At 39.0% G+C, this 25,015-nt stretch overlaps 1 long non-coding RNA gene across 1 annotated transcript in view; it reads right to left on the reverse strand.

Annotated features, from left to right (window-relative positions):
• Positions 1–2,248: 2,248 nt before the first annotated feature.
• Positions 2,249–25,015, reverse strand: part of LOC117867526 — a 28,103-nt gene continuing 5,336 nt past the window's right edge. The window contains exons 2-4 of the long non-coding RNA XR_004643433.1: positions 21,502–21,612; positions 14,214–14,644; positions 2,249–4,724 (exon numbers count right to left, since the gene is read on the reverse strand). This is a non-coding gene — a long non-coding RNA (uncharacterized LOC117867526). The remainder of the gene's footprint in view (positions 4,725–14,213; positions 14,645–21,501; positions 21,613–25,015) is intronic.

The following is a 25,015-nucleotide window of genomic DNA, read 5'->3' on the forward strand; positions in this document are numbered from 1 at the left end:
TGTTTTTTTTTTACAAGGGTGTTTTAAGAGCTGGGAAGTGGAGATGAAACTTGAAGGAAATTACACTGTATGCTGTATTCCCTGGGAATACAGATGTTAGGCCATGCTGTTCATACCTTGCAATTTTTTCTGGAACATGCTTAGCCCTTAGGTAATAAAATTCGCTGTTACTCTGGTCATCTGTTACGAAATCTGTTCAGGAACGATCAGCCACAAGGAGGCAAATGATTAAAAGAAATAGCCAGAGGTACTGCAGATCAATACCCCAACAAAATTGTAGGTCAAACACTCAGCCTGATTCTCATTAACAGTAAGGCACCTTTGCATTGCTTTGGCACTATAAAGGCACCTTAAAGTAGCCAGAAGTGTTATTTACACATCCTTTAAGGTCTCGTTACACAGTGTAAATAAAAATTAGGCTCTTGGCATATTCAAAGGCTGAATTTGGCCCAAATGTTTAGCATTTCTCTTGTGTCAGTGCTATTACCAATCCTCGAGACTTTAAACAGGGCTTATTACTACTACGAGGGCTGATTTTTGGCTCCCAGTTTCCAATCTAGATCAGCATTAGAACTGGCCAGAAAATGTCCTCCAAAATAAAATTGTGCAACTCCTGATTTCCCCGCCCCCTTTAGTGCTTGTAGGCCTTACAAAATGCACCCTAACTCTTAGGCAGAAAAAGTGCATTGTAATAAGCAAGATTGAGCAATAAAGCAGATTTGTTGTAAACAGCCTGTTGTTAAACGAGCTCCGCTCAAAGCTTTGTCTCTGGCAGTCCCTCAAATGGTGTCTTGTTAAAATTGACGTGTCAGCGCAAGGAAATTCCCGAAGTAGTTGTGAATACGGACTTAAAATGAAAAAAGTGCAAAGCTTCTTTCAACTGTATGGCTTATGCAGGGTTTACTTACCGAATCATGAACTCAGGAGTGTGTCCTATTCATGCAGGCTGCTTGGGTGGCTTCTCCACATAACCCCGGCACAAAAGAAGCAGGCAATTTGCCATTCCTTTAATACCCTTTTAAACTCTGCAGAGGCCTTACACCTTCTGGGTGGAGATACTGGCTGTGAAAAACAACTATCTCCATTCTCCCCCTCAGCTCCCCACCTCTAAATTCCAGACCACGGTTTTGAGAACTCCAAAGATCAGGTGTTCAACAATAGGCTTTTGGTTAATATTCCCCTCAACATATCCAGATGGTTTGATTTTTGAGGTCTCCCCATAAAGATGAATTAGTCTTTGAATGATACTTTACAAAGAATATGACTATTTCAACAGTGCATCATTCTAACTATGGTGTTGTTTTAACGTGCACGATGACAGATCCCATCCCTGAAGGATTTACAGTCTAACATGGATAATTCAAAGAAAATAAACTATTTGGTCAGAGAGGAGATAAAATAAAGGGAAAGAGGATGGCGCTTTGGAGGAAGTGGCACTTTCTCTGGAATTAGCTGATTTGTTTGTATTACAGTTGGCTGAATTATTGTTTGTTAAAAATCTTTTCCATTATATTTACTGATTTTTGATTGTACAAAGTGAGGAACAAATTTTGAAAAATTTGCTTTGAAAAAATATTTGTATTATTATTATGTTTGTGAGCACTCTGTCACTCTTGAGGAGGAGGAGGAGATGTTACTCCCTTCCCCCACAAAAGAAATCCATAGTCTAGATTAAACACAGTCTGGGGAACAAGAAGGGGGTTGCAAGTTCTATTCCTGCCACTGACTGGACTTAAAAATTACAAACTATTAAGCAAATCATTACCCCAGTTTTATAGGGGGCGGGGGAGGAGAAGGAGTTTTAGCAAGGAAGTGACCTGTCCTTCTGAATGCCTTGATGCAAAATTAAGGCTGCATGATGAAATTGGCCTTTTGTTAAAAAGTTAAATTGAGTGCTTTACTTGACCCATTTTCACATCTCACGTGAAAGCAACCTGCTTGGAACATAGCGTCTGTTTCTGAATTTGGGTCCTTTACATGACAGCCCAACATCCCTTCATGCGACAATTGTGTGATCAAGGCAGCTGCTGCACTTCTAGTTTTCTCAAGAATGTAACAAAGCATCAGTAATCTCCAGCCTTTGCTCTCTAGATACTGTACGTATTCTTCCATGGAGAATGAACCGAGCAAATGCACGCTAATGGCAAACTCTCTCTATTGTCTATAATGTGAGCCATTCAGACTTGACCTAGTTTTTGATTTGTAGAAGTAGGTGACATACACAGTTTATTACATGTCAAGAAAAACGTAATCAAAATAACAATCTTGCATAGTAACATGAAGTACTAGTATTTAATGATGTAGTCTCTAACATATTGTACATGCAACTAATTCGAAAGGCTAATATGGACATAGACATTCCAACTTCTAGGATTTACCATTCAAACCTACTTGAACTGGCATGAAAAATGCAATAAAATAATTCTTTCAGACAAGTTTAGAGAGGTATTCTCAAAAGACAGAATTCTGGCTTCCAGTCACATAAAGCTTACACTTTGTCAATAACACAGTGAAGGAAGGCATGAATGAATTTTATTTCATTGGACAAGTGACTTGGAATACAGATAAGGCAGGGTGAGCATATAAACCTTTAAATAAATGTTTTAGCACTGTCTGGAAAGGAAGAATGCAATTGATTCCAATCTTTCCTGACAGAAAATCAGTTCCTCTAAAACTCTTGGGGCAACAAACACTAACTAAAACAGTCTGTTCCTAATAAAATACTTAAGTACAACAAAATAAAATGTTGTCGTTTGTGACTAATAGGCTACAATTAATGCAGTACTTACTTCGCAGTTTAATTGAAATATTACGTAGCACTCCTACAAAGATGGTACAGTATGAAATCATTGCTTCATTATAACTTTAAGATCTCATAACTTCAGATTTTTCCTTGAGCTCTTCTTAAAGAGAAATATACAGCAAAATACCAGATGGAAATTAAAGTGTTGTTATGGATACAAAATATTCTGTTGATCAGAATATTAACACATATTTTTGTTGCAATCAGTATATTTTTGGTTTAACTGGCATAACCATAAACAGTTAATAGAAATTACTAGCCCATGACTAAGCAACATCTAACAATGTTCCCCTTGTGTTTAGTGGGTTGTATTTTTACAGTATAGTTGTCTTCATTAAAATCTTGACTTTTTCTCCTTTTGTCTATTGAACCGGAAGACTACTGCAGTCATGATCATTACTATTAAAATCTTTTCCATTTCAGTTTGAAAACAATGTTGAAAGGGTTCACCACGCAGCACTTCAGAATTAGTGTGTGTGGAGCTTCGATGAGAGAAATCCAAATCAGTTTCATTAATAACTGAGGTACAAATCTAACTCCAATTACAATCTTGAGCTTCACTGTCTTTTCAAAACTAACACCAGCATGTTAAAATTCACAAGTCAAAATGCAAAGTCCTGTAGTTTTTTGAGGAGCTGTAATAAATGCAATGGATGCCCTGCTCCAAAAATAGACTGTACTCCTCAATGAATAATATGGATTTCAAGTAACATGGAACTTGCAGCAACTTTTAAATCACCTCCAATTTTCATTCACATCACTTGTCTCATCAAATATTATATTGTCTATTCTACTGTTTCCTTAGTCAATATGAAACCAGCACAAAAGTCAGAATTAGGCCTGGTCTGCACTTAAAACTTATTCCAGCATAGCTCTGCCAGTCAGTCGTGTGGCAAAACACACACCCCACGGCGACAAAATACCCAAGATTCAACTATGCCACCTCATTCAGGGAGAATTCAGGAGTTGCTACCCTGGCAGAAAACTCGGTTAATGGAGGCTGCATTTCCCCTAGGGGGCTATTCTGGTACAAGCTCTGTAGTATGGCCATAGCTTTAGAAATTAACTGGCAACCAACAGAATGGAATTTAATATTCAGTGTTCTAAAATGGGGTAATGTACCAAAGCTCAGGTATATCAGACCTATATTTTAAGAGTGGTAGTGATCCATATGTCATCCTTAGCTAGCCAATGCTAATATTGAGAGGTATTCCCAAAACCTTTCTGCCCCAACTATAGAGCCATGACAGGAAACAGTAACTTTGGAACAATCCACTAATTATCACTCACCCTTTCTGGCTATTAATTTATATATATACATTCGTACGAAAGGAGGCTATTGAATTAAAGCAGGTGCACTAATTGTTCCAGTCCCTATGACTTCAATCAGCTGGCTAAAAATAGATGTTGGTTCAATAATTAATCCTCCAAAGCCCATTTACATGCGACTCCTTGAGAGAGGAAACAGTTAAAAATCAACCTAAATTCAAGGACAGTTTCAAGAAGCAACATCTAATTGTCATTTAACATCCTACCTCCAATTTCTTCTGTTAGCTGTCCTAAAATGACTACCATAGAGTAGTAGGAAACATACCCTTGCACTATTTAATATGATGTTGTTTTTATATTCTAGTGCTTTGTCTCACATTTTTTTGTTTATACCTTGTCCTGGTTCAGAGAATTAACTTAACCGAGTTTCTTTCTATAGTTCAATTGCTTGTCAACTATGAAACATTTGCTTTTATGAAGCATTGAGCATCTTCTATAGTTCCTAAGGTTATTTTGAAGTAGTCACAATATTTTCAGTACTATAGAGTTCTTTTTTTAGATACATGTTTCAAATAATAATTAATTTAATCACTTCCAGTGTTGAGATGTACACTGTCTTCATTTCTGAATCTTTGACAGAGTTCTTACCATCCTGCAAAAAACAAAAACAAAAAAACATTACACCAAAATGCAAGTCATCCTTTTCTTTGCCTCTCTATTCTAGCAGCCATACAGTCTATAACATCTATATTTTCTCACTGAGAGTTTTGTTTTGTTGATACACAATGTTCTTCAATGGCTACATTTATCCTTTAAGCCTCACACATAAAATCACAATCTGTTAATTAGTTGATAGAAAATGCTGTCTGGATTAGGTATGCTTGCAGGATTCTGTTTATTGAAATTGATTCACTTTCCTCTTAAATGAGCTCATTACAGCTAACATATAAGAGGGCAACTTCAGACACAGTTTTTTCTTGTGGTTTATTACTAATATGGACCTGTGTAGTAAAGTTCAAATCCAGGTCCAAGGTTTGCCAAAATTCAAGAGGTTTTTTGATCTAGTATTTTTGGTCAGGACCCTTCTCTGCTGGCTTATCGCAGAATCCTGACTCCATTAAAAGGTTTAGTGGGAACAATATTTGGCATTGTATGATTTCCTACTATCATGTATCTTTAAGAAAAATGCATCAGGAGCTCAGAACATTAAAAAATCCAAACTCCCTTTTCATTATGCCTGATGCAACAGACTGGCTTTGTGAGTGGAACTAGTCTAAAATTAACTTTGCAGCAATCTGGATAGCTACTTCTTAAATGGCTATGCCTCAATTTGGACCATTAGGAGACCATTATAAATAAAGCATTAGTTAACTGCATGAAAACAAAACTTAAAAGCATTAAAATGTCAAGTTTATGTACAGGGTGGAATAGATTTATACAGTTATCCAGACTTGCACTGTTGATCTCAGAATAATTGCATAAAAGCTGGAGGACTTTAATCCATCATTTAAAACCCCTTTAATAAGATTGTCCTAAATACTGTCTATAGATTCAGGGAGATGCAGAATTACACCATTACTGCATTATAATCTTTGATACATATTCCATATGGTTCACTAAAAGGCTAAGGGCTTTCTAATGATACTAAGAGGGGCAACTTTACATTGTCTGATGCAGAAGAAATGCACTCAAGATACTTAGGGACTGTTTGAAGGCACAATTTTAATATTCCATCACCACAAGTGGAATTTCTCTGTATATGCAGGAGTAAAATTAAAAAAATTTAGAAAATAGAAACTTTACAAAATATCCTATCATAATGATAGTTTCTTGTTACAAGTAAGAAAATAAAATGTATTTAATGGTTACAAAATGTCCATTACTACTTTGCATGGCTTTTCCCCCCCTCCTAGTAAGAACACTAGTGCTATCACAATATCACACACAGACAACATAACATAAAATCAGCTGACTTTTAAACAAAGGCTTCCTATTTCTGAAAATTCCCTGACGCTACAGCTAGTGTTGTAATAAACCTTGAAATCATTTATCTTATGGTAAAATGCTTAACAAACAAGAACTTCTTAGAGTTGATAGGACAAACCATAAAAATCTCTCTGTGGTTTTCCCAAACAATCCCCCCTTCCATTGTAGATGAGTTTCTATTCCTAAAAATTTCATTAAGATCTGGAACTTGTTTTCTCCATAATTCATCTTCCCGTGCAGCTTAGAAATGATGTAGGTCTGCTGTTTCTGGCATTACAGTTGGCTGTTGTGGAGGACTGAAGTGATGAATTAAAAGCAGCTGCAGAAATCTTCTTTATTAAAAAGCTTAAAATAACCTTTGATTTAATAGATTATAAAGCCAGAAGGGACCATTATGGTCATCTAGTCAGAGCTCCTGTATAACATAGGCCATAGGACTTATTGGAATTAATTCCTGTTTGAACTAGAGCACATCCTGGAGAAAGTCATCCAATCTTGAGCCCATTTTAGGCGGGCTATAGTGGGGACTCAGAGTCTAGGTCCTGAGTTCCCTAGGTTGCCAGACTTGCACCCTATTATTGTATTCTCCTCTTCTGCATATAGGGTATTGCTTAGCTCCCTTAAAATCCCATCATTGCCTGAGGCTCCTTGCCTAGCTAGTCCCAGTCCTCATCCCAGCTGAGCTCTGTCCCTAGCTAAAGAGAGCTCTGTGGTAATTAACCCTTAAATTAGAACTGGTCAAAAATATTTAAAACAAAACAAACTCATTTTGAGGTGGTGGAAAAATCATTGAAAGGATTTTCCATTTTTTGACAAGCTATAGAGTCGGTCAATTTTTTTTTTTAAATGTCCATTTTGGAAAAAGGCTTTACAATAAAAATTAAGGGTTTTTTCCACAACTGCCTCTACAGTGCATGTATTGAAGGGGATAAAAGGAACTCTTAGGGACCACTTTGCCTAATTATAGAAATGTTTCTAGTAATAAAAAAGAACTAATTAAAAAACAGAAACGCTTCTCAATAGAATAACTAGACTAAGCCCTTGGTGAGACTCCCCTGTACTTGTCATTGACTTCGGTGGAGATCTCTGACCCACGGTTTGTGATGAACCCGCTGCTGAAATGTTAACTCTGCAGTGGCTTCACAAAGTAACTAACGTGTCTGCACCACTCAACAAATAAAATGAAACGAAGTACAGCTCTAAAATAGTGCCTGGCCTGTAGTTAAAACACCCAGCTATCCCCAGATAAATCTCACTGTCCATCCAGTTCAACTTACTGAGGCCAATGCTCATCTATAACTGGGGTTATGAAGCAAGTATTCCTGTAAGGCAGGGGACTTGTTAGATAAAAAGGGGATGATTCTGTATAGCTGGAGGAGATGATTCTGAGGACATAACAGACCTGGTAGATTTGTAGTGATTGTTTTGCTGCATAACTCACCTTGACAATCCTTGGCACATGAAATACCACACTAGTATTCCTATGTTACCTGGAGGGATGCATCTCTCCGGTTTCACTTATGTCAGTAAGAATGATCTATAATCTGAACTCTTTCTCTTTAAGACAGCAATGTCAAATTCTAAACTCTTCTTTACAATTCGGGTCAGTATAGTAGCAACCGAGAATCTATATGCAAAGTCACAATGTACAGATCTACCCAGTTTGTTCCTCCAGGCACAGACTAGAACAAATAGTGATATACAAACTGTGAGGCACTGTGACTCAGATACCAACCTCAGAGTTGCAATTCTTCCCCTATTAACTGACTGCTTCTACTAGGGAGACTAGCTGTTCCAATTTTTATAGGGACAGTCCCGTTATTCGGGGATTTGTCTTAGATGCCTATTACCTCCCATCCCCTGTCCCGATTTGTCCCACTTGCTGTCTGGTCACCCTAGCTGCTATAGGACACCAGTCCATCTTCACTGGCTCAACCAATCTAGCCAGAGAATACAGAGTGAAGCTACAGCGCTTCCCATTCCCTAGCCATTTGCTCCAGAGAGATGAATAGAGCCGCTTAGTCCTAAACACATGGACCTTAATGTCCAGGTAACTCTGACTGGCTGGTACGTAGTCAGAGTTAGAATCTAGCCCTTGGTTTAATTTTACTATTAAAGCTATCAGTTCACTTTCAACTCAGTTGAGGTGGGGATGTTCAGCATTTTAGTCTAGGTCACGAGTGAAAATGAATTGTATTCTCATCACAAACTATCATAACTTTGCCAGACTGCAAATGAGTAGTGGTGTAAGAGCAAGAAGAACAAAGTTAATTGAACTCACGGTGTAATAGGTGAATTAAATTTCTTGCTCTTTGTGCCTACTCTCCTCTCTTTCTCTTCTCTCTCACACACACCACCACCACCACCAACGGATCCCTTTGTTTTGTGCAGTAGTTTGCCTGGGGAGTGCTGAGTTTTTATCATCCCCGGTGAAAGAATTCTTAGCTTTTGCTGGTCAGATCTGGGTGGGTTGGTTGGTGGTTTAGGCACTGGACTGAGACTCCGGGGGTCTGACTTGAAAGCTTCCCATGTGACCTTGATGAAGTCACTTTTTTTTCCTCAGTGCTTTAGTTACCATTCTTTAAAAAGAGTGATACTTCCTTTCTCCCAACCTTGTCTATTAAGATAGTAAGAGACAGTCACTGATGTTTACAGTGTGTCTGTACCGTGCTTAGCACAATGGGGCCCTGACCTCCATGAAGGCTTCTAGACATTACTGTAACAAACAAACAATGTATAGTACACAGAGACACTTTATGGTGCCAATCACACAATAGGTTAAATAGACTAACGCTAGAGATCTGTCCAACTTTAATTATAATTGAGGTATTTTATAGTAATTTCTCCTGCTCTGTTGTTCTTGCATGTATAAAAAAATCCCTAGATAATTCATAAGAATCAAAGCAATAAATACACTATAACTTACACTCTTGATTGGGTTTTCTTTTATGGAGGGTATGTGGAAAAGGAAGGCTATAAATCACACTAACTGGTTAACACGACTGAGATACTGTATACTAAATCAGTAAGGCCTCATTTATTTCTAGTCTTAATTCTAATGTCCCCAAAGACCAAATAAATGTAAAACCTGATTCTACTGTAGTAACAATGTCTGCTCATTGAAAAGTCTTATGACACTGTGAAAGACTGATTCCAAAGCATGCTGCGGGTGGGTGAGCCATTGCCAATGCTGACAGAGATGATGATAAGTAATTAAGCTCAAAAAAGAGGTGGGTTGAACAATGAGAACTGTCCATCTGTCTTTCAGCAGCATTTTCTATTAACTCTTGTTAAATGCTATTTTAAAAATGTAATTGTTTTCAAAACTGGATTTTTGGCAGCTTCCTTTTTCACATAGGATACACCCTTATGCCATCCTCTCACTGTGGCATGTGTATTGTTTGGCTTCCAACCACACACACTTAAAAAACCCTCATTTGGATTTGTTGCAAGGAAACATGAAAACATTTATTCAGCAATTCTAGTGCCTGGTATCTCTTTCTAAACATTGGTCACCTTTTACCATCATTAGTGAACTCTACTTTTTTTAATTTAAAGAAATAGAACAATACTTTCTGGTTTTCCTACTGTCTCCCTCTCCTGTGCAAATTCCCTCCAGCCCCATACAAGGGCCATCTGGTTTTCCCCCCTATTGTATAACTGATTTTACGTTCTCCTAGGACACAGGCCTTCACCCGGCATAAATTGTGACTGTTTCATTAACGCTATAGCTGAAACTTTTAGCCAGACCCTCAACTGTTATAATCAACATATCTTTATGGAAATCAGTGGAGCTGTGTTGATTTATACCAGCTGAGGATCTGACCCATTGAGTTAAGAAGGGGATTGGATCTGAATCTCAATCTGTTTCTACTCTTTCTATAAAACGTTGTATGTTCCACTCTTGGGTAGTCGCCTATACTGGTACATTCTGATGTGTTATTTTATCACCACTTTCCACAAGTGTAAATGGCAACACATGGTGCAAGGCAGTGGAGAATCAGGCCCTGTGTGCGCCAATACAGGGTAATAGGCTACTACTATAGTTAAAAAATCATGCATGTAGCATGTGTAAAATATACTTCCTCTATATTTATAAGTATAGGTATACACAGAGAGAGATGTGAAGTAGGGTACAAAAGCCCAGTTTTATGGACAGCAGGGAAAATCTGGGCAGCCCAAAGAGGAGGATTGGATTGTTAACTAGTAAAACATGAGTTATGCGTCATGAAAGGCAATCTGAAGACAGTCAGAGAGCCAGTTACACAGATGACAAGGATTGCATGAGAGAAGGTGCTACGTAGCCTAGTGTGGAGAGTCGGGGAAAGATCAGAAGACATCTGGTGTTAGGGAACAGCCGAGAGATGGGGTCTGGAAGGAGGGTAGGGCAGAACAGTAAGGTGGAATTTGAAACAAGAGGGTCAACCCGTCTCCTCAGAGTCACTAACTTCTTCTCACATCAAGAAATGGCTGAAACCATCGCTTTGGTAAGCCAATGTTAATTGTTAGCAACTTCTCACTTTCAAACAGCGTGTCCTGTTAGGGAGAGAATTATTTTACGCTCTTGGGGCATTAGCGATATGCTGAAGGCTTAGAAAATAGCACACAAGTGTAAAGTTGCTTTAAATTATAGCTGATAAATTGGAAAGACTGCCAACTCAACCTCTGACAAGACTTTGAGAACTTTGCTCTGCATCTGCAACACTAGTCTGATCAAGAACAATACACTTTTTGTGATTAAAATTAAAGCCTCAGAACACAGAACCATTATATCTGTTACCAAAGAAACAAGATGTAATCAAGAATTTTTGTGAGAAGTTACATTTTGTCTATTGTAGCGTCTACATTATTTAATAGCCTCTTAAATTAGTTATTGGTTTAAACAAGATATGTCCACATATTAAGAGGTGCAAACAAAAAAATGGGTAGTCGAAGATAAAACTTGAACATGTGTAATTTTAAAATCTATTAAGGTTTCTAAAATTATTTTGTAAGAACCTGATGCTAACGGGCAGAATTACTTAGAGTAAAGCTAGAACCTTGCTGACCAAAATGGAGACCCCTCAACATGAATATTATAAAAACAATAATTTAATATGTATATTGTACTGGTACTTAGTGGCTAACCAGATTGGAGGCCCTATTGTGCTAAGTACTGTACAAACATATGATAGATACCAGCAGGAGGGGTAAGAAGCTTCCACAAATCCAACCTTTTTTCCTATGGATGCAATTAGGAGCTGGTCTAAAGGAAACACTCTCTTATCGTTACTTGCTTCTCTTCCCCATAGCACACCCAAGTGTAGCACTGACACAGCCTAGCTTTTCAGGAGAGGAAGGACAAAAGATTTGTGTGGTTGGTGGTCGCTTCATCCCAGAGCTCTTTAAAAGAAGGGGAGGAGGTGAGTACTTGAAGTGTTTTAACATGTGGCTGTTTATTGCATAGACCACTATGCACACGCTAAATCAACTGCAGTAGCAACCAAAGGCCCCAAAATGCTAGGGTGTCGTACAAAGGGATAGCAAGCAAGAGAGCGTCCCTGCCCCAAAATACTTACCATCCTAGGCACCAATCGTAGACTGAGAATGGAGGGACTCAGCAACTCCACCCCCCATTTTAGGGGTTTTTGGGGGGGACAAAGTTTCTGAGGAAAGCAGCCACTTTCTGTGAAAATCTTTGCTTAGTTGAAAATCCATGGAAAGTGTTTGACCAGCTGAAGTGTGGATTAAACACACACAAGGGGTTTTGACTGAGAGGGTGAGGGAGACTTTCTGTCTGAACTCGAAATTCAAACTGGGCCAAAGGGAAGGACTTCATGTCAGGTGGCGTGGCTAGGATAGTTATAATAGACACCATTAAAGTGGTTTATATAAAAACAAAGGAAAATATGCTAAAAGATCACACTCTAAACATAAGATCAGTTAAAAAATCAACTGTGGAGTTTGGGGAAGTAGGGAGAAGGAAAGATAATGGTTGTGTGACAGTGTGGGTGATAGAACTCCAGAACCTTCCCTTGAGGAAACTGGGAGAAAACTCCATTCATGCTATAAGAGTGAGAGTAAATGGAGGAAAATCTGGTTCTAATTATTTTCCCTTCTGGCATTTATCCCATACAAGTGTAATGCTCATTGGAGAGATGACCTAAAACACAACGGACTGCTTTACCTGATAGACAACATCTCAAGGGTAGAGCTGTTCAAAATATTAAATGAAACGTTCATGAAAATGTTTGCAACATTTTGACAAAAAATGTTCAATTTCTATTTTTATGTTTTGAACACCTCTACCCCGATATAACACAAATTTTGGATATCACGCGGTAAAGCAGCGCTCCGGGGGGGGGGGAGGGCAGGGCTGCGCATTCCAGCAGATCAAAGCAAGTTCGATATAACACGGTTTCACCTATAACGCGGTAAGATTTTTTTGGCTCCCGAGGACAGTGTTATATCGAGGTAGAGGTATATATGTAAAGCTTTAACCAAGCAAAGAGTGCAATTTACTGTCCTGGATAAGCTGATGATACTTGGTATAACTTTTGCATCATAATATTATTTACGTCCTGGTCCTGGCCCCATTGCAAAATCCTAGATGTGCTCAAAAGTTGTATTGTCAACTTTTATAAACAAACTGTTTTCAGGAGGAAGTTAATAGGTACATATATCAAGCCTGATGACACCACTTGTGTTATATGATGTAGAAAAGAATATCTCTTTTAGAATTCTCCTCAAATAGGTGTGGTATTTGTATCCAGACAAGACAAGTGGGACACTGTAAAATCATTCCAGAACAAAGGACACTCATAAATCTCTATCACCTGTTCATTTCTTACGGGAACAAATTTATTCCTCTTCCATTTGTCATGATAATCTCAAACCTATCATAAAGGTTCTAAATCTAATGATATTCTCTGTTGTCACATTGTATTATTTGGTGTTGTAATTACGATGGAATGATTGCTTTTTACTGATGCCTTATACCAAACTAATGTAATAGAAAATATACCAAAATTCTTCTGTAAACACATAATAAACATTAGGTATGCTTTAGTACAATAATCCAGAACCCTGTGAATTTCTCTTAAAGATCCAGATGTTCTTATTGCTTAATCTGCATTGCATTTTATATTTAATTGCTTGTTTCAAGAAGGATATAAAACTACTGCTCTCTCCTTCTCGCATAACTTTTTAATACAATACGTAGCAGAAATACCTACTGTGATGAGTTGGATCACAGAAACCCTCTTGGGAGCTGCCACCCGATGTGCCAAGACTACTTTTGCCCCTGCCTTCCCTGCCAGCTCAGGACCCCAATACCCTGTCTTGCTGAGCCAGACACTGCCGTCTGCTCCAACAAAGACCCAGGGTCAGAATTACTTGCCCCAAAGCTGCAGGTTTACCTGAAAGCAACTAACAGAAGTGTTCCTGTCTTTAACACTTGGATGCCCAACTCCCAATGGGGTCTAAACCCAAATAAATCCATTTTACCCTGTATAAAGCTTAGGTCTCCCATGGGCTTAAATAGACTTTCTTTTTGTGGGTGGAGACCCCCTCCCCTCTCCTGTGCAAAGTCCAACTCCAAGATGGAGTTTTAGAGTCACCTGGGCAAGTCACATGGCCATGCATGACTGAGTTCCTTACCAGCCAAGCCACATTCCTGGGAAAGCCTAGATGTGTATTGGTGTCTCCAAGTTCATTGGGACAGCTCAGTGGTTTGAGCATTGGCCTGCTAAACCCAGGGTTGTGAGCTCAATCCTTGAGGGGGCCACTTAGGGATCTGGGGCATAATCAGTACTTGGTCCTGCTAGTGAAGGCAGGGGGCTGGACTCCATGACCTTTCAAGGTCCCTTCCAGTTCTAGGAGATAAGATATCTCCATTAATTTATTGTTGGCTTAAATGTTTCCAGATTGGGCACTTACTAAGAATAGTCTTTTCTCAGGGAGCTGACCAACTGCTTCACTACAGCCTACTTAGAATCAAACAAGTATGCAGCCAATATTCATAACTTCGAATACAAAAATGATACATGCATGCAACTAGGATTAATACATTCAGTTGATCATAACTTTACGGAGATATGTTACCTGGCATATGTAGCATAAAACACATTCGAAGCATATTTCCATAAAGCCTTATGGGAGGTACCGTCACACCTACCTCAGGATTTCATTGTTTACATTAGTATGTTCCATGGGGAAGAGGTAGATTTTTCTCTCCGATACCCAGCTATGTCTCGCATAGTATCCAAACAGGAGGAAGAATAGCCTTCTGGCTAATGCACAAGATATCGAGTCCAGTCATGTCTGTTTTTTTTTTTTTTTTTTTTTTCTGGGCCTGCCACAAAAGTATTGTGTTATTTTGGTGTGGGCCCTATATAAACTCCCAGTGGGCATAACTGGAATGTTTCCTTTGACTTCAATGGAAGATGAATTGGCCTTATCTTGCAGTCCTTTACTCACCAAAGTCATCACTAGTGCCATATGTAGTAATGCTACGTAGCCACATGCTTTCCCTTTGTATTTATTTCATTCTGGTGTGATTTCTCCAAATTTACTCAGAATCTGTACAGCACAGCTGTAGTCAGGCAGCTATAAAATATACATATAGAATAAATGGAAGTCACCAATTAAGGCCAAGAAGGATTATGATGATCTACTTTGTTATGCAGGAAGTAAAAGACCATAGAACTTCTCCCCACCCCCAGCTATTCCAGCACAGAGCTCTGAACTTGACATTGCGTATATTTAGAAAGAAATCCTAGCCTGATTTTAGAGACCTCAAGAGGTGTGGAAGAGTCTCTGGTGAAATCCTGCCTCCACTGAAATCTATGGCTAGGGTGACCAGATGTCCCATTTTTAAAGGGACAGTCCCATATATAGGCGCCTATTACCCCCCATCTCCTGTCCCATTTTTTCCCCACAGTTGCTATCTGGTAACCCTATCTGTGGCAAAACTTTAGTTGATTTCAAGGGGAGCAGATTTTCACCATCCATCTCTTACTCAGCTCTTCTAATCAATCAACAGTTTCCCAGGAGTTCAAAAACTAGCTTGGTCATGTTTACATGAGCTGCAATCATGCGCACAAGCTGGAGGTCCTCTTCAGCTACTATTGCTCCTATCAGAACAAGGTTTTGTTCAAATCTCACTGCTTCTGCAATATATCAATAATTCAAACCTCCTCCTGCACCCTAGCTTTCCATTTAGATATGCACACTTCCCACGCCAGTGAAGAAAAGGAAATGAACCACTCTCACCAGGAGTACTGATAAGCAAATATCACCAGCACATTATGATTACTATGCCTGCTCTGATATTTTGGTAGGTTGTTCTGTTAAATTCCATTCATGGTGTTAATTTCATAGTTTGCCTTTAAAACTAGTTTAAAGGTGAATGAGAGGACAATGAGGCTGAAGCCAAGAATTTTGGGATGTCTTCTTCCCGAAGTCAAGTGCATTCTCAGCCAGATGTTCTGCGATTACAAATTGGCCAGCCAGGAAGCATGGACCGCTCTCAAACTGGCTAACTTATATAGCACAAAAAAGCCATTTATCCAGTGATGCTCCTAGAAGGAACAGAAAATAGTAAAATGCATTCCTTTTTAGCACCGTGCTAAGCCTAAGTTCACTGCATAAATCCATGTAAATCAGTGTAGTAATGGTAAGACCAGGGCAAAATGTTATGCTAGCTTGCAGCCATAAATGTTTCAACAGAACTTTAAATAGAAACCATTTCAAGGGATGGCTGATATAACTGGATGTGAAGATGATTTTATGAGTTGGGCTCTTCTGATTTATGCTTTTTAAAAGCCATTGTTCTCCAGCTACAGAAAATTTTTGCAAAGGACACATACAGCTAGATTTATGCCCGCTTCAAGTCTGGACATATCCCTATTGTGTAAGGTTCTAATTACTGGTAATTAAAAGTAGGTGCACAACTAGTATAAGACCAAGGAGACCACTTGTATCCTTCCTGTGAATCTGTGCAAGTTGGCACCCAGTGCTACAGGTGAAATTCATACATGTAACTCTCTGTACAGCAGCATTAGTGAATATCTCCACTCCAGTCATGGGATGTAAACATAACAGAGCTACCCTGTTTCCCCGAAAATAAGACATCCTCCGAAAATAAGGCCTACTTACAGTTTTGCCTGTTGTTGTAATATAAGGCATCCCCCCGATAATAAGACCTCCCCGATAATAAGGCATCCACCGATAATAAGGCATTTTTCATTTCTGAAAAATAAGACATCCCCTGAAAATAAGACCTAGCGCATCTTTGGGAGCAAAAATTAATATAAGACACGGTCTTATTTTCGGGGAAACAGGGTAGTTTTGGGTCCCAGAACACTGAAGCCCCAGTAGCACAGGCAAGCCCCACAAGTAATTACCCAGGATTCCAGGCAAACTTGTACAACCCGTACTGATGCATGCGTTGCTGCAGCTAGACTGCTCTGGTCTCTGAACTAGCTGGATTAAAGCTAACTAGGAAGTGTCTACAAGAGCTGCCTGATTTCAGTGTAGCCATATCTTCAGTCCATTAGCCGAACATCTGCTCCCCTTGTTATTTCCGATCATTTTTGCCAAAACTACATAAGGGGCTTATGTATGAAACGAACTCAGCACAAAATAGAAATGACTAAGTCTTAACCCCAAAGGGGGGAGCATGCAAGAACAACAACAGGTGAATAAGCAAAATGCAGCAACTTCAGCCTGTGTGTTTGGGGAACAAACAAATGCAGCTCCCATGTCAGGAATTGGCTCCCCTTGGTTTAAGTCCAAATCCACATCAAAACCTGATTCAGAATGAGGTTAGTTATCAATTCTGAAAAGTAACTTCAGACTCTGGCCCTGATTTTCAGAGATGAAGAGCTCCTATTGTAGACAATGGAAGGTGCTCAGTATTAGAGCTGGTCAGGAATTTTCTGACAAAGGGTTCTTGGCAGAAAATACAGGTTCATCAAAACTGAAATGGCTCATGGGAAAGGGTCAGTTTCAATTAAGCTCCTGATTTGAAGGAAAAAAATTCAAAATGTCACATTTTGACATTTTCAAGACTACAACTTTCATTTTTTGTTTCAAAATTACTTTGTTTTAAAGCTTTAGTGAATTTATATTTTTAAAAGCTGAAATTGAAACAAAACATTTTGATTGACTTGATTTTGAATTTTTTTTGGATTATTGGTTCAAGAAAACTTTTGAGACATTGACTTTTCGGCCTGATTCGAGAGGGAACATTTTTTGAAAACTCAAGCTCTCTCAGTACAGCTTCGCAGAAAGCACACTAGTAATGCTGCATACTGATCTATTTAATGGCAAGTTAGACCCCAAAAAGACTGGTGGGGTATTCACAGCTGTTCCTAGCTTTGGAGTTGTTCTACCTTCTTATTACATTGAGTCAACTTGTGTAGGAAGAAATGAGAGTTCATATAAGTTTGCACAATTGCAACATTATCAGAGAGAGCCATGTTAAACACAACACCTACTGCATGCCTTATGAAACCAAGATCCATTACAATTAACTATAGACAGCTAGAATAAGAATTCAATGAACTTCCAAATGTTCTCACAGCCCCTTCAAGAGAAAATATAATTAAACCATGCAATAATTTACAATTAAGCACAAGAAAATCAAATATGCAGCTACAATACTAAATACGAGTTGTTAAATTCTTCAACATAAAATTCTTTTTCTCTTAATTAATAATCTCAGTTTGTTATATATTAAAGCTGAACAAGTTATGGTAGGACATACAGTTTCTCTTTAAAAGGAGCAATTTTGAGCACTGAATCATCAAATTCTCTTGAGTACAACTTTTCATAAACCTTAACTTGTTTTTCCCCCTTCTTGTTACCATAACTATCAGTATTAAAAGAAAGGCAACCCCCCCATGTGTGGTATGTTTCTCAAATCTGCTATTGACAACTCATTAACATACAGGTTATACAACATCCTTTGCCACCCTTTGATACTCCCATTCTGAGCCATGCTCATACTTCTCATTTATGAAGTTAATTTACTGAGGTTAAATGATACCGTATATTTTACTGCATTTTCTCACTGCAAACACAAGACGTGTCAGGCCTCCCAGGGAAGAGAGGAACTCATTCTCTCACATATGCTGTAAACGAAGGGGATTGCATTGGCATCCCTGCTGATTGCTGGCTTGTGGAAAGAACTCCAATCAGTGGTTAGCCATAACAGCATCCCAGCCGTTTTGGAAACGGCTTATCTAAATAGAGATGTACAGAAGGCAGTTTTCTCCCTAATACTGATGCATTTTCAATTTATGCAATACAAAGTGCATTGGTCTGCAGTGTCCCCTGCTACCGATGATTAATAGCCCATACACTGCAAGGGTCTACAAAGAAAAGTGCCAAGGGAAGCAGATGCAGCGGGTTTTACATTATCATGACTGCAACAAACTCATTCAGTGGTGTCAGCTATGACTGCGGGATTCTGATTATGAAATATGATGCGTGTTGAATTTAATGGCTTTCTCTGCCCTTCTGGTGAGTTCACTGCTTTCCAATGTCATTTTGTGTTCTCATCTGAGTGGTAATAAAAGGAATATCATTGACTGTGCTAGCTCTGTAACCACTGTGTGTTTTACAATAAATTGTGTTTCAGGACCTTTCTACCCAGGAGAGCGTACAGGGCCAGAACGCAATATTCCCCAGCTTTGCTATGTGAGTGCTTTCTGTGAGAAGGTAGGAAATTATGCAGGGCTGCTCTTCTGAGGCATTCCTTATGTGAGCAGGACAGTCATTTTTTTTTCCTAATGGTTAGGTAGTAAAAGGTCAGTTTGGATTGCAAATAATAAAAAATAAAAGATAAACAGCAGCTACACAGCAGGAATTATTACATTGTGATGACAAGGGGATAAAAACTGATCAAACTAAAAATTCTAATAAGCAGCTTAGACATCTGGAACTGCGTGACACGGTGGAAAGTTGAAGGGGATGGAATTCTGACATTTTGGTTCTATACTGGCACTGTAGGTGAGATAATTAACATGTCAAGGCCAACAAGTAGTTTTAAAAGGGGGTCCAGACCGTAGAGCTGAGGCCTTACCTACATTTTGAAAGGTTTAGCTATAGCAGCAAACCCTTCTAGTGTAAACCCAGCTTAAACCAGCAAAAAAGTACTGAGTGAAATAAGCTATCCCAGAAAAAGTACTTTTATGCCCATGTAATTGTGTCTACTCTAGGGTTTTGGCCAGTATAAAAATATCATAACAAAAATCACAGACATTACTACACTGGCAAAAGTTTGTAGCATAGACCTAGTCTAACCTACTGAGATGAGAACAGAGATAGGAAAAAAAGGCCTCTAACGGGGTTGCGTGTTTGAGTGGATTCTGATATTTTCACTCTCACTGGTCCACTCTGAAGCACTTGCAATTAATTCCAAACTGATTACAGTGGAAATTCTAGAAGGCTCAGCCATGCACAGGACTGGGCACCTTATTACTGAACGGGGTAGTGCTGACAAGGATGAATAGACAGCAAACCCCTTGAGTCCCTCGGATGAAAGGCAATGCAGAAGTGCAAAGTGTCATAACACACTTATAAGAACTTCCCACTTCTGTCTATGCTGCAAGCTGTGGCCACTTGGAACTTCATGACACCAGAGGGTTAGAACTCGGATTCTCTTGCTCCAAATTCACATCCACTGCTACTTGGGCTGCTTCACCGTGAAACTTAATGGATATTGTATTTACCTGTATAACTTTGGCCCATCTTTTTACAAAGAATCTAGAAACTGACTTGCCTCTTTCGGGATAATACAGGAATTTTTTCCTTTCTCTCTAGTTGGAATGCCACTGCTATTCTCTATCATATTGTATGTATGAATACTTAAAAAGCTTAGCCTAAAGGACAAATGAGAATTTTCTTTTGTCCTTTCAGACTACACTTCATATATTTTCACATGAAAATGTATTTTAACAAGATTTAAAACCATTATATGTTTTATCAAGGCCTTTCCCTTGAGGGGGAATGGAAGCACATTAACATTTAACATGGTGGCTCTGCCTCTTCCCCCGCTTCCTCCATCCCTTCATTGTTTTCTGAAAATCTTGCACTGTTGAAAGGTAAAAACATCAGCCAGAAATCTCTGATCTGACACAAACCGAAGTTATGAATTGGGGAAATAAAAGCAGGGCACTGTGGACCCCTTTGGATTTTGCCTTCCGAATTGTGGGAGAGGCGGAAGAAAAAGTTCTAAGAACAAAGCGATGAGCTTGAATATGGGATTGTGCTGCCTCCTTTTAAGCCTGCTGACCTGCTCTTGTGATCCTCTCAGTATGCAGGAGCAAGGAAGGATCTCTTGAAGGTCTGACTGCAAACAGCCCAGAAATGAAGGCAACAAACCAGTTCTGAGGCGCAAAGCACCGTTGCCACTAACTTCTGAAAATCAGCAAAAGGAGCGGAGGTTATTTGGGGCCCATAAAGAAGCAGCTAGCAATGATGGGCCATCCCTGAGTATTCTGCTATAAAAAATGGTCTTTTTTATGAATGCTGAGGCTGGCTTAGGGCTAGAAGAACCATTTCAAGGGGATGTGAAATGCCAAGTGCTACCTTGAATGCACAGTGAAAATGAGAGATGGCAAAGCCAAGACATTAGTGACAAGGGGGTAAATAAAAAGCCTCAGTGTTAGCAAAGGCAGATGCAAGTTTTTCTGGCTGCTAGGGTTCCTAACCAGAATTAAAAATCAACGCTTGTAACATTCCTGTTTTGGGTGAGGTTTCAGCATCCCTTACTCGTATCCCAGCATACAAGTGGTGGGTGAGAACCCAAGACGAAGTCCTGTCAATGCAACTGGAAGTGGGTGGGAGTTGGGGATGCTCTATTTTTTTGTATGTCTGTTTCAAGGAAAGTTCAAAGCTGTGACTCTGGCCCTGGTCCAGGAAAGATGAAGCAGCTGCTTATGGTCCATTGACTTAAATGGGATTGACGCACATGCTTAGCTGTAAGACTATGAGTAATCCCATCCCTGTTCAGCCAAGGAAACAAGCATTTGCTTACATGCTTTTCTGAACTGAGGTCTCTATTCTGACCCTTGAACCCAGACTTCATTACTAATCATCTTCAGCATTTTCCACAGCAAGTTATGACTACCTTGGAATGGACAACCTGGGAGTTCCCCATGCTATTATACATCATTTCTTAAACCTTTCACTTGTCATATGATAAATCAACATTTGTAATGATCTCATTCATTTCCAGGGATCCTGCAGTTTCAAATTAGCTCAACCTCACTCTCTTCAGACTTCCACACTGGTCATTCACAAAGACTCACTGATTGTCAACAAGTTCTCATCAGGCTGAGTTAAAACCCATCAGCCCTGATGACACCGTCATACCAGCATTCTGATCAATCTTAAATCTAAAATGCTAGATTACTGTTTTTCTACTTGTTTGTTGAGATATTTTTGGCACCTACCATGTCTGTCCAAGGCATGGTTTTCTCTCTCTCTTTTAAGGCCTCACTGGAAACTGAAAGGTTATGGTAGGGTAGAAAGGAATTCCATTTACTGTATTGTAGCTCATCAACCTAAAACAGAAAAAAAAATACTTCTTCCTTGGAGTCTGTATTTACCTTAGATGTTAAACTAAAATTGAAAACCTCATTTAGTAAGACATGTTTATTCTTTAAGCAGTATTCAGAAAGTGCTCTCAATTCATAACATTATGGACATAATACTACTAAACATTTACACAGCATTTTCACTGGTAGATGCTTTAGAAAGGTGAATAAGCAGTAGTTACAGCTGAGTGTCAGAGGGGAGTTAGAGCCGGGAATAGAACCCATGTCCTTTCCTTCCATCCCATTTCAACTCTGTCGTGACATGGCGCTGTTATAACAGCACAGATGCGTCCAATCTGGCTGGCTGAACTATATTAAAGAGCAGTTTTAACTAAAATGATGATCAAACACACTTCTAAAAATGGTTAAAGGGCCAGCCTAGATAGCTCATAACCAGAGCATGGCGGGGAGGGGAGAAAGATTAATGTACTTGGAGTTTTCCCTTAGTATGCATGAAAGCCAGCACAAAGGCACTAATAATCTCTTCAAGCAGAGTATATTTTCCCTTGGGGATAATAGCTCAAGGATAGAAAGAGAATTTTGATATTATATAGGGACATTATCTCTTTTATATGAAAACTAACAATTTCAGCTCTTTCATGCAGGACTAACTACTTTAATCTTACCTGTGTGCTTGCACCTGTGTGAGGACAATTTAGAAGTGCCAGCAAAATACACTGCAAGGATTCTATCTTAAGTCTCCCAGTTTGCACTTAATTTGCTTTATCACATAGGGAAAGGAATTAAAGGCCTTCTCCACAGTTTAGGCAGCTTGCCAATACCTATTTTATAGCAATAAAATATGTACAAATTAAGGAATCTCATGTGGAAAATTCATTCAGCAGCCTCAAAAGCCAAATGAATGGTAATTACTTTGAACACAATGTGGTGGCAATCAAGCAAGATTGGATCATGCTTTTAAATGTATGTCTAAATTTTTAAGAACTAAGATAATTATGAATTATGAAAATAACTCAGACAATGCAACAGCAAAGCTGCTGCCTGTGAAACAAGAGGCACATTCTTCGAGGAGTAGAGAGGGAGTCATTTCAGCACCTGCATGGGAATAATCAGACATAGTTACTGAGTGCTGGACTGATCCTTTTTGTTTCTTCTAGCTATCATTTGACACTTGAGGGGGACTTGAAGTGTCAAAAACAGGGAAGCCTTTATATAATATTTACAAATAAGAGCCTATCCTAGCTACAAGAAGCACTGATAATTCTTTTCAGTTCTTATTCACATGTGCCAATGTAAAATTAATGGATCACAAGCTAAATATGAGTCAACTGTAAAATGGTTGCCAAAAAAAAAAAAAGCAGCAAACATCGTTCTGGGATGGATTACCAGGAGTGTTGTAAGCAGGACATGAGAAGTAATTCTTCCGCTCTACTCTGCGCTGATTAGGCCTCCACTGGAGTATTGTGTCCAGGGCTGGGTGCCACATTTCAGGAAAGATGTAGACAAATTAGAGAGTCCAGAGAACAACAACAAAAATGATTAAAGGTCTAGAAAACATGACCTATGAGGGAAGATTTAAAAAAATTGGGATTGTTTAGTCTGGAGAAGAGAAGCCTGAGAGGGGACATAAGTTTTCAAGTACATAAAAGGTGGTTACAAGGAGGAGGCAGAAAAATTGTTCTCATTAACCTCTGAGGATAGGACAAGAAGCAATGGGCTTAAATTGCAGCAAGGGCAATTGAGATTGGACATTAGGAAAAACTTTCTAACAGTCAGCACTGGAATAAATGGCCTAGAAAGGTTGTGGAATCTCCATCATTGGAGGTTTTTAAGAGCAGGTTAGATAAACACCTGTCAGGGATGGCCTAGTCCTAGTCCTGCCATGAGTGCAGGGGAATGGACTTGATGACCTCTCGAGGTCCCTTCCAGTCCTATGATTCTATACCATCTTAGTCCTCTGTTGCTTTTATTGAAACTAAGCTAAATACTCATCTATCCACACATCACTGAGTGAAAACATACAAATGGGTTCATTTTTCAAGGGTAAAGCTTGAACAGCTTTGAAGCAATATAAACTTTTACTCTTCATACGATGGGCAAATATTACTATATTTGCTCTTTTCTTGTATTATCCCTGGAAAACCTTGTGTTCCAGGAGTCAAGGCAGCAGAATAGAATTGGGTTCACATCAGATCATGTAGAATTAACAAATGAAACTCTAGTGATGTGGAAAAGGCATGTAATTATCTGCACAACACCTCTGAGGTATGGAAGGGCTATTACCCCTATTTTACAGATGAGGAACTGAGAGACTTAGTGGGAATGTACTGTTGAAATTCTCTCAGAGGAAAGTCTGAGGTTTCAGCATTTCCACTTACCAGGCCCGGCTGGAATGTGGGAATGAAGTGAGATCATGGAAGAGTGAATGTAAAGTGTATTTGTTAGGGGAAGTTAACCATGTTTGGCTCAGATTTTAAGATGAAGCTCCCAGGAGTCTGGTGGGTTAATTTTATCGCAGTAAGTTCACGCATCCCTAAATGAGACCTGGATCTCTCTCTCTCTTTGATCACCAAGTAGGAGCTTTCTTGATATACATACATTGCACAGTACATTCACCACTGTGGGCCAGATTCATCCCTGGTGTAACTTCACTAGGTCAGTCAAGTTCTACTAGGCATGATTTTTGTCTCTCAAACGCCATGTACTTCCTCAAGAGCAGAACTCTTGACCAGCTAAAGCCCACGTGTTGCATTGAGAATATATCTTTTAGTATTAAATAAAATACCTTGATAAAATTTGGATTTGAAAAAGCCAAACCTGAATAAATAACCAATTTTTTTAATCCAATATTCTAACTTTTCAACACATCTGTGATAAATTAAAATAATTAACTAAAGTATTAAACAGGTACTTCTGTCCCTAACAGAAGTGTAGTGGGAATCAGTTAATATACATGTGAATGCTTTGAGATCTGTCAGAAGGATTTTTATTTATATATATATAGGCAATCATACAGAGAGATCGCAATCATAGATTCCCTGTTGGACTACAGAGATGCACAGCAGGCTAGGACAACTAGAGCAGTATGCAATACTGTACATTACATTTAATAGAGCATGAGACTTGAGTCCTGTTTTGCTATTAATTACTGTATAGGTTTTTAACTACTAGGAAAAGGCTTTCTGGCCAAAAGTTCCCTCCTGTTTTATGCTGGACAATACATGAGGGAGGACAACTAAGCTTCTAAGGATGGACATTCAGAAAAGCCAACACTGCTTGAGAATTGTCTATAGTGGCAAGTGAACGACAAAACTTTTGTCATTCAGAGGTGTTTAAAAGAAACACCATCACCCTCGAAAAACAAAAATTATACCGACGAAAAGCACTGGTGTGAACAGTGCTGTCAGCA

This window comes from Trachemys scripta, chromosome 18, assembly GCF_013100865.1.
Source record: "Trachemys scripta elegans isolate TJP31775 chromosome 18, CAS_Tse_1.0, whole genome shotgun sequence".
NCBI lineage: Eukaryota > Metazoa > Chordata > Testudines > Emydidae > Trachemys > Trachemys scripta.